The sequence below is a fragment of the Nelumbo nucifera genome, chromosome 4, assembly GCF_055504915.1.
Source record: "Nelumbo nucifera cultivar China Antique chromosome 4, China Antique-T2T, whole genome shotgun sequence".
NCBI classification, from domain to species: Eukaryota; Viridiplantae; Streptophyta; class Magnoliopsida; order Proteales; family Nelumbonaceae; genus Nelumbo; species Nelumbo nucifera.
The window spans coordinates 3,813,881-3,820,409 of record NC_142652.1 but is presented as its reverse complement, the minus strand read 5'-3'; positions in this window follow the sequence as shown (position 1 = coordinate 3,820,409).

The window sequence follows — 6,529 nt, the reverse complement described above, 5'->3', positions numbered from 1 at the left end:
TCGGCCCCTTCCCTCCGGAAATGGGGGGCAGAAAGTACCTCGTTGTTACTGTGGATTACTTCACCAAGTGAGTGGAAGCCGAACCACTAGCCACTAACACAACACGGGCAATTTAGGACTTCTTTTAAAAGAACATTATTTGCTGCTTCAGCCTCCCCCACATGCTGGTCACGGATAACAGAAAGCAGTTCGATGATGCTAAATTCCGAGAATGGTGCACCTCTCTTGGTATCAGACAACAGTACACCTCGGTGGGCTACCCCAGACGAATGGTCTAGCCGACAAACAATACACCTCTCTTGGATAGAGCTAAAGGTCTGTGGGCCAAGAAACAACACAGCGTCCTCTTGGCATACGGAACCACACCATGGACAGCGACGGGAGAGACCCCTTTCGGCCTGACCTACGGTATGGAAGCAGTGATTCCAATAGAGATCTTCTAACCAACACTTTAGATCGAAGGGTATAATGAGGCTGAGAACAAGCACAAATTAGGGTGGCTGCTACTATAACTCTAGGGTGTAAGAAAGGCACAACAAAAAGGGAGACCTTGTCCTCAAGAAGGTCATTGTCCTTGAACCTAGAGTGGAAAAGTTGTGTCCCAATTGGGAAGGCCCCTACCGGATTAAGTAAGCACTCGGCCCCAACACTCGGCTAGAAAGTTTAGATGGAAGACCCGTCCCTCGTCCGGATGTACTACAGATGAATGTAATTTTTTGATGAAGTAATGAATAAATGAAGCAAAGTTCCTCTTCACCTCGGATGATTGGACGAATGAGTCCTAAGTCCAAAAGGACCCGTAGCCTCAGGACCTATCGACACGAGAAGCCTTCCTCCGAGGGACGAGCCCTTGGCATGGGCCATTGCGGAAAACAATACACCGGGGCAACCACCTCACCTAGGGCATACATGCTAGGGCGAAAGGCCTTTTACACCTCGTCACCTCGGAGCATGGTAATCCCCTCGGCTACCTACACTTGGCGCAACGAAAATAGCGAGGTCGAGCCCTCGGCTTCGCCGGTGGGATGCCTCGGCATCCCCCGAGAAAACACATGGTGAGAACAGGTCAGGAGAACTACACTCCGATGGTGCTGCTCCACCCTCGGCCATGGTGCCAGGTCCCTTCGGCCTTGCCTAAGTTGACACTTAAGAGATTTAGGAGCCGGGTGAGCCCCAATTACTTGAAGCGAGCATGCAAATAAATGAATACTATAGATGAATTGTGTGTGCCCTATGTACCATGGCCTTGATTGTTCGGAGGGGCAAGGACCTCTCAAAAGAAAAAAAAAGAGAAGAAAAGAAAGAAGGTGGAAGAGACAACATGCACAAAGCATAGTAGATACAAAAAATGGCTTCATTCATTGCTTAGTTCTTGTTTTGTATCGCCTTTACAAAAAGTTTGTTAAAGCCTTGTAGGCCAAGCATATGTACATTCACCGAAAGAAAAAGAAGAAAAGCAAACAACAAAGTACTACAACAATTGAACAAAAAGGAGGGGGAAATCTACGCCTGCGCCTCGCCATTGGCAGGAGGGGGAACAGAGTCTTTGGCCAGTTAAGCCTCGCCCGGAGCGTTAGGGATCACCTGCAGCCCCTCGATGCCAAAATCTGGCAACACCAGTAGGAATGCCTTTTTTGTATGCCTGTGCGTCTAGATAATCGGAGGACTTATTGTACACCTCCACCGCCTCGGCCGCTGCTTTCTATGATTGTTTTGCTTCGCCACTTTTCTTCTCTGCCTCGACAGCCTTCTTCTCGACCTCGGCTGCCCGTCACTCCGCTTTCGTGATAATGCTTTCCAGCCGGACCCGCTCCATTTGCTCCTTGGAGAGCCCTTGCTGCGCCTCCTTCAGCTGAACCTCAAGGCGCTCCCGAACTGATTGCTGATCCAGGAACGCCTTTCAGAATTTTCGGTACTTGTCCTCGGTGGCGGTAGCTACTGCCTTTTGGAACTTCTCTCGTTCCTTCTATAGCTTCTCCTTGGCAGACTTCTTCCCCTTCTCTGCCTTGTCAATGCGAAACATGGCCATTCTTGTTCAGTCCCCCAAATCGACGAAGTGCAGACAGGCTTGCAAAAAACCAGTTAGCAAACAAAAGGGTAGGGAGAGAAGAAAATGCAAAACCAAAGAACATCTTAACTCAGCCAAGTGATACAGGCCTTCGTCGTAGATGGCCTTGGGGTCACTCTACAGTAAACGGTAACGATACCTTGGCAGGATGGCCCCGCTCACCAGCTCTTGGTTGACCCCCTAATCTTGAATGGAGTCCCCCTCTCGGAGCTGCCATTGTGGGCGGAAGATTTCCCGACTCCCTCGGCTCTCTTGAGATCCCTATACTGATGGAGGGGATGATGAAGGTACGGATGGGCACTCCCCGGGCATGGACCTCCGCACCACCTCCTCGGCCTGCCTGTCATTGTTGGCCACCTCCCGCGGCAGCTCCTCCCTCGGCGTGTCTACTACGGGCCTCTTCTTACCCTCCTCGGCCCGTCTGCAGGCTTCTTCGGTGCCTCAGTCCCGGTGGTGGGCTTCTTTGGCGCCTCTGTCAAATTTTTGGCCACCTCCAAGGGCCTCTTCACCCCACCAATGACTTCCTGGGGTGCCACCATCGACTGCTTCCCCTAGGTGGGGACCTACGGATTTCCCCCCTTCTATGGGGCAGGGGGGAAGCTTCATCATCGGGCCTCTTCGGCGTTTGCCCTCCGGCTTTCTTCCCATCTTGCTTCACCCGGGCCTTCTCCAACAAACACTGCTTGGCATCCATTGGCACTTCTGCAAAATGGCAAAGGAAAACAATTAGCACGTTAAAGGGAAAAACGTTGAAGACATACTAAGTAACCACAAAACCTCTCCTACCGAGGAGGGCTGGGCTAATCCCAGCGAAAGCTAGGGGGACCTCCTCCTCCACCAACGGCTTCGCCTGGAATGTCCCCATCACAAGCAGGTGAGTTACAATTGCAGCCTCTTCGTCTCGGAGCGGTGGGGGGTCATCTCTCAATGATGACGTAGGCCTCCCCCTAATCAGATCACAATCGCCCGTCCTCAGTGCAAGAGACATAGAAAAACTTGTCCTTCCACCCGTGGACGGACAAAGGGTTATGCACAGGCTTCCCCCTCCTCGGGTGGAAGTAATACATGTTGAACTCGGAAGTGTGCTTCCTTGGCGCGAACATGGCACGAAACAGCTTCAACGTCAACTCCACGCTCCTGAACTGAGTCCACACTATTATGGCAACGATGGTACTAAGGGCATTGGGTAGAGTTGGCTGATAGTGATGTCAAACCACTCCAACAGGATGGAGATCAAAAAAGGGGAAACCTCAAGCCAAACTCGAAAAAATACTGGTAGAGACAGATTTTCCCCTCCTTGGTGGTCTACGGCCGATCGCCCACATCGGGGACCCTCAGGTCATAAGACCGGAGTATATGGAACCTCCTTGCCAGGGATTTGACCTGGCCCACGTCCAAGGAGCTATCAATCTCTAAACGTGGGACACCAGCGTCAGCCATCCTTTGGGCAGCGCTCCCTCCCACTAGTCTGGCGACAACTTCCACAACATCCTCCTCAGAGAGAGGAGGTCCTTCGGGCTCCCTTGGTGACGCCAACGCGGCGCTCTCATGGGGAGAGTTATTCCCCCGGTAGCTGCCCTCGGCACCCCTCGAGGTTAACCTTTCCCTTAGGACGGCCACCTCCCGTCGGAGGGGCGCTATGACTAAGGAACCTAGGGAAGACAGGGGGGAGGGGGTTGCAGGAGATCTCCCTCCCGAGATGTTCGAGAGTTCATGGCATTCAGGGTCAGAATATGAAAATGACATATTTGATTACCTAAGAGAAGATGAAATGTCCCAAAGAGAGGAAGAAATGGGAAAGTCCTAGATGATTGAGAGTTAGGGAGCTGCATTCACTCAAGAGCAAGGGTGTCTAAGTTCAAATGAAGGAGAAAGTCACTGTCAGGGCCCCTATTGAAAGGAAAATGGATGGCATTCAGATCGACATGAATCCAACAGACACGAGAGCCCTTTGTTTTGGCAAACCAGTTCTACTGCACCTTCTCACGCAACACCTCGAAAGGCGAAATGACGCCGGGTGGACTGCGAAGATTGCCCACGACAGCCCGCTGAGTGAACCTCAGGGTCCGCCCATTGCAAACCACTGGGCGAACCGCTCAACATAGCAAATGCATGACTACTGGAATAACCGTCCCCCTCATGGTAGCCCCCTGACGTGACTTGCCCGTGCACGAGACGGGACACCTCCACCAAATCGAGCATCCGCACCACACATGCTTCCAAACCGAAGAGGGACGATGCACACAGCAAAAACGACGCCATTCCAGGACACCACTTGGCTGATGAATCCGAAGGCATAATGACCACTACTCCCAAACGAGCGAAGCCGATGCCTTACCTCGACTGCTACCCTCGTTGCCAGTCGAAGCCAAGGCCTCGCCTCGGCCTCAGGAGTGGGGGGCAAGTGATGTGGGTTAGCCTAGCCCAACCCACTAACGTCTGACAGCGTCAGCTACAGCAGGGGGGAGCCCTACTACCTTCATACGGAGCCAACTGCATGACGGTCAGATGTACCCACCAGGGCCTGCTACCTGACCTCAGATGACTCTCATCCGGGGTGTTCAATTTCACCTACCTCTAGTACGCCCAAGTATAAATAAGAGGTAACTCCCGCTTAAAGGGGATCCGGAATAGGGAATTCTAACACAACTTACTGATTTACTCCTCGCACTTACCTTGCTCCCTTGGCATTTACTCTAGGAGATCCGGTGCACCCGAGGACTACCCCCAAGACTTTATCTACACCCTCTCCTACTTTACACCGCGTCGGAGCCTATGCCTCGGGTGTTCGCCCGAGGCCTCTGACATTCCCTGTTTTGTAATACCATCGGTCTCCAGGAACCCCATCATCGAAGGAACAACCTACAGTCCTCGACTTCTACGGTCCTTAGAAGGAATACCTTGCCTTGGCCTATGGTCCTCGGCTTTGGCTCACCTCTCCCGAGGCCCCGAAGTCTTCGGCCTACTTTTGGAACGTAGAGAGTGAATTTACCTCGTTGCCCCTGGCCAATCTGTGTGGCAACAGTAAGCAAAGAGATCCTTTGCAAAAACAACACATTAATGATACAAAAGAAAACCCCTCATGCTGGGATACGGGCTAATTCTCAGGGGGAGGGGTCTAGGGATTAGAAGATAAGTTCTATTTACATTGGCCCTTTTTGCTATGTCATGGGCTAGGCCTACATCATTCCTGTTTACATACATAATTTTAAGTTCTACAAAAAAAGAGATAAGGAATCTGATATGCTTGAACTGCGCCTGTTCATTCCACCTTGTGTTTCCCCTGGTTTCTCTGAGTTTTTGCAGGACCTCCTTCACATCCGACAAAATGAAAGCATGGTTGATACCCAATAAAATAAATCTTCTCCGGCCTTTGATGATTGCTTAGAGCTCAGCTTCTGTGGAGTTAATGGCCTTGCATTGTTGTCCTTCTACAAAGCAAACATTGTGTGTGTAAGAGACTATATATAAACATATGGAGGCTTGAGTCGTTGTTGGATTCCAGGATCCATCAACTATCGCTATTGAGTGAGAAACGAGGGGTAAGTTGTGGGTAGATATGACATTTTGTTCATGTTGGAAGTGAGATTGAGACCAGTTTTGAACTGCTTTTTCTAGGACATAAGCATTGTCTTTCCTTATGACTTCAAGGGGGTCCGGGGACTTTCCTTTGAAGATCACTTCGTTTTTGTGATCCCAAATGGCCCTCAAGAGGGCTAACAGCCTAGCCAAGAAAAAATCGAAGAGATTTTTCTTCTCAGGGTTCCTTTCAAGCCACCATGATTGGAAGTCTGGTGTTCTTGAGAGTGTGAAAGCTTCTGGATTAAAACCAATTTGTGCTGACAACCAAACTGCCCTTGGTAGAGCACATTCGAAGAAGAGGTGTGCCTGTGTTTCTGGTGCATTACCACAGAAAACACAGGATGGGTCCCTTGAGTGTCTTAGGAACCAAGTAGATTGCTTTGTCTTAACTCCATTCGTTAGGACTTTCCATCCAAAGAGTTGACACCGAAGGAGTGGTTTTGTGGTCCACAGTTTTGACCACTTAATTTGTTCTTGAGGGGGGCCCACGGTTTCAGTGCTTGAGAAGCTTATGTAAGCTGATAGAACCGAGTACTCCCCATCCTTGGTTTTCTTCCAAAGAAGCTTGTCCTCTTGACATTGAAGGGTCAGGGGTATATTTAGGATGGCCTCAGCTATTACGTCTGTAAAGACATGGTATAAGAGTTGGGAATTGCTTAGTCCCGTGAGAGGTGATAAAGTCTTTTACCATCCGATCCCTGCCACTGGGATCTTGCACTTGTAGGGGTTGTGGTTTGTTGGAGGGAAGACACGGGATCCAAGGATCATTATGAGAATTTATTCAGGTTGCAACCCCTATTTTCCAAAAAAGAGGAGAAGTGAGAATAGCATGATGCTTGCGATGTTTTGTTTTGCCACCAATAAGAGTGATATCTCTGT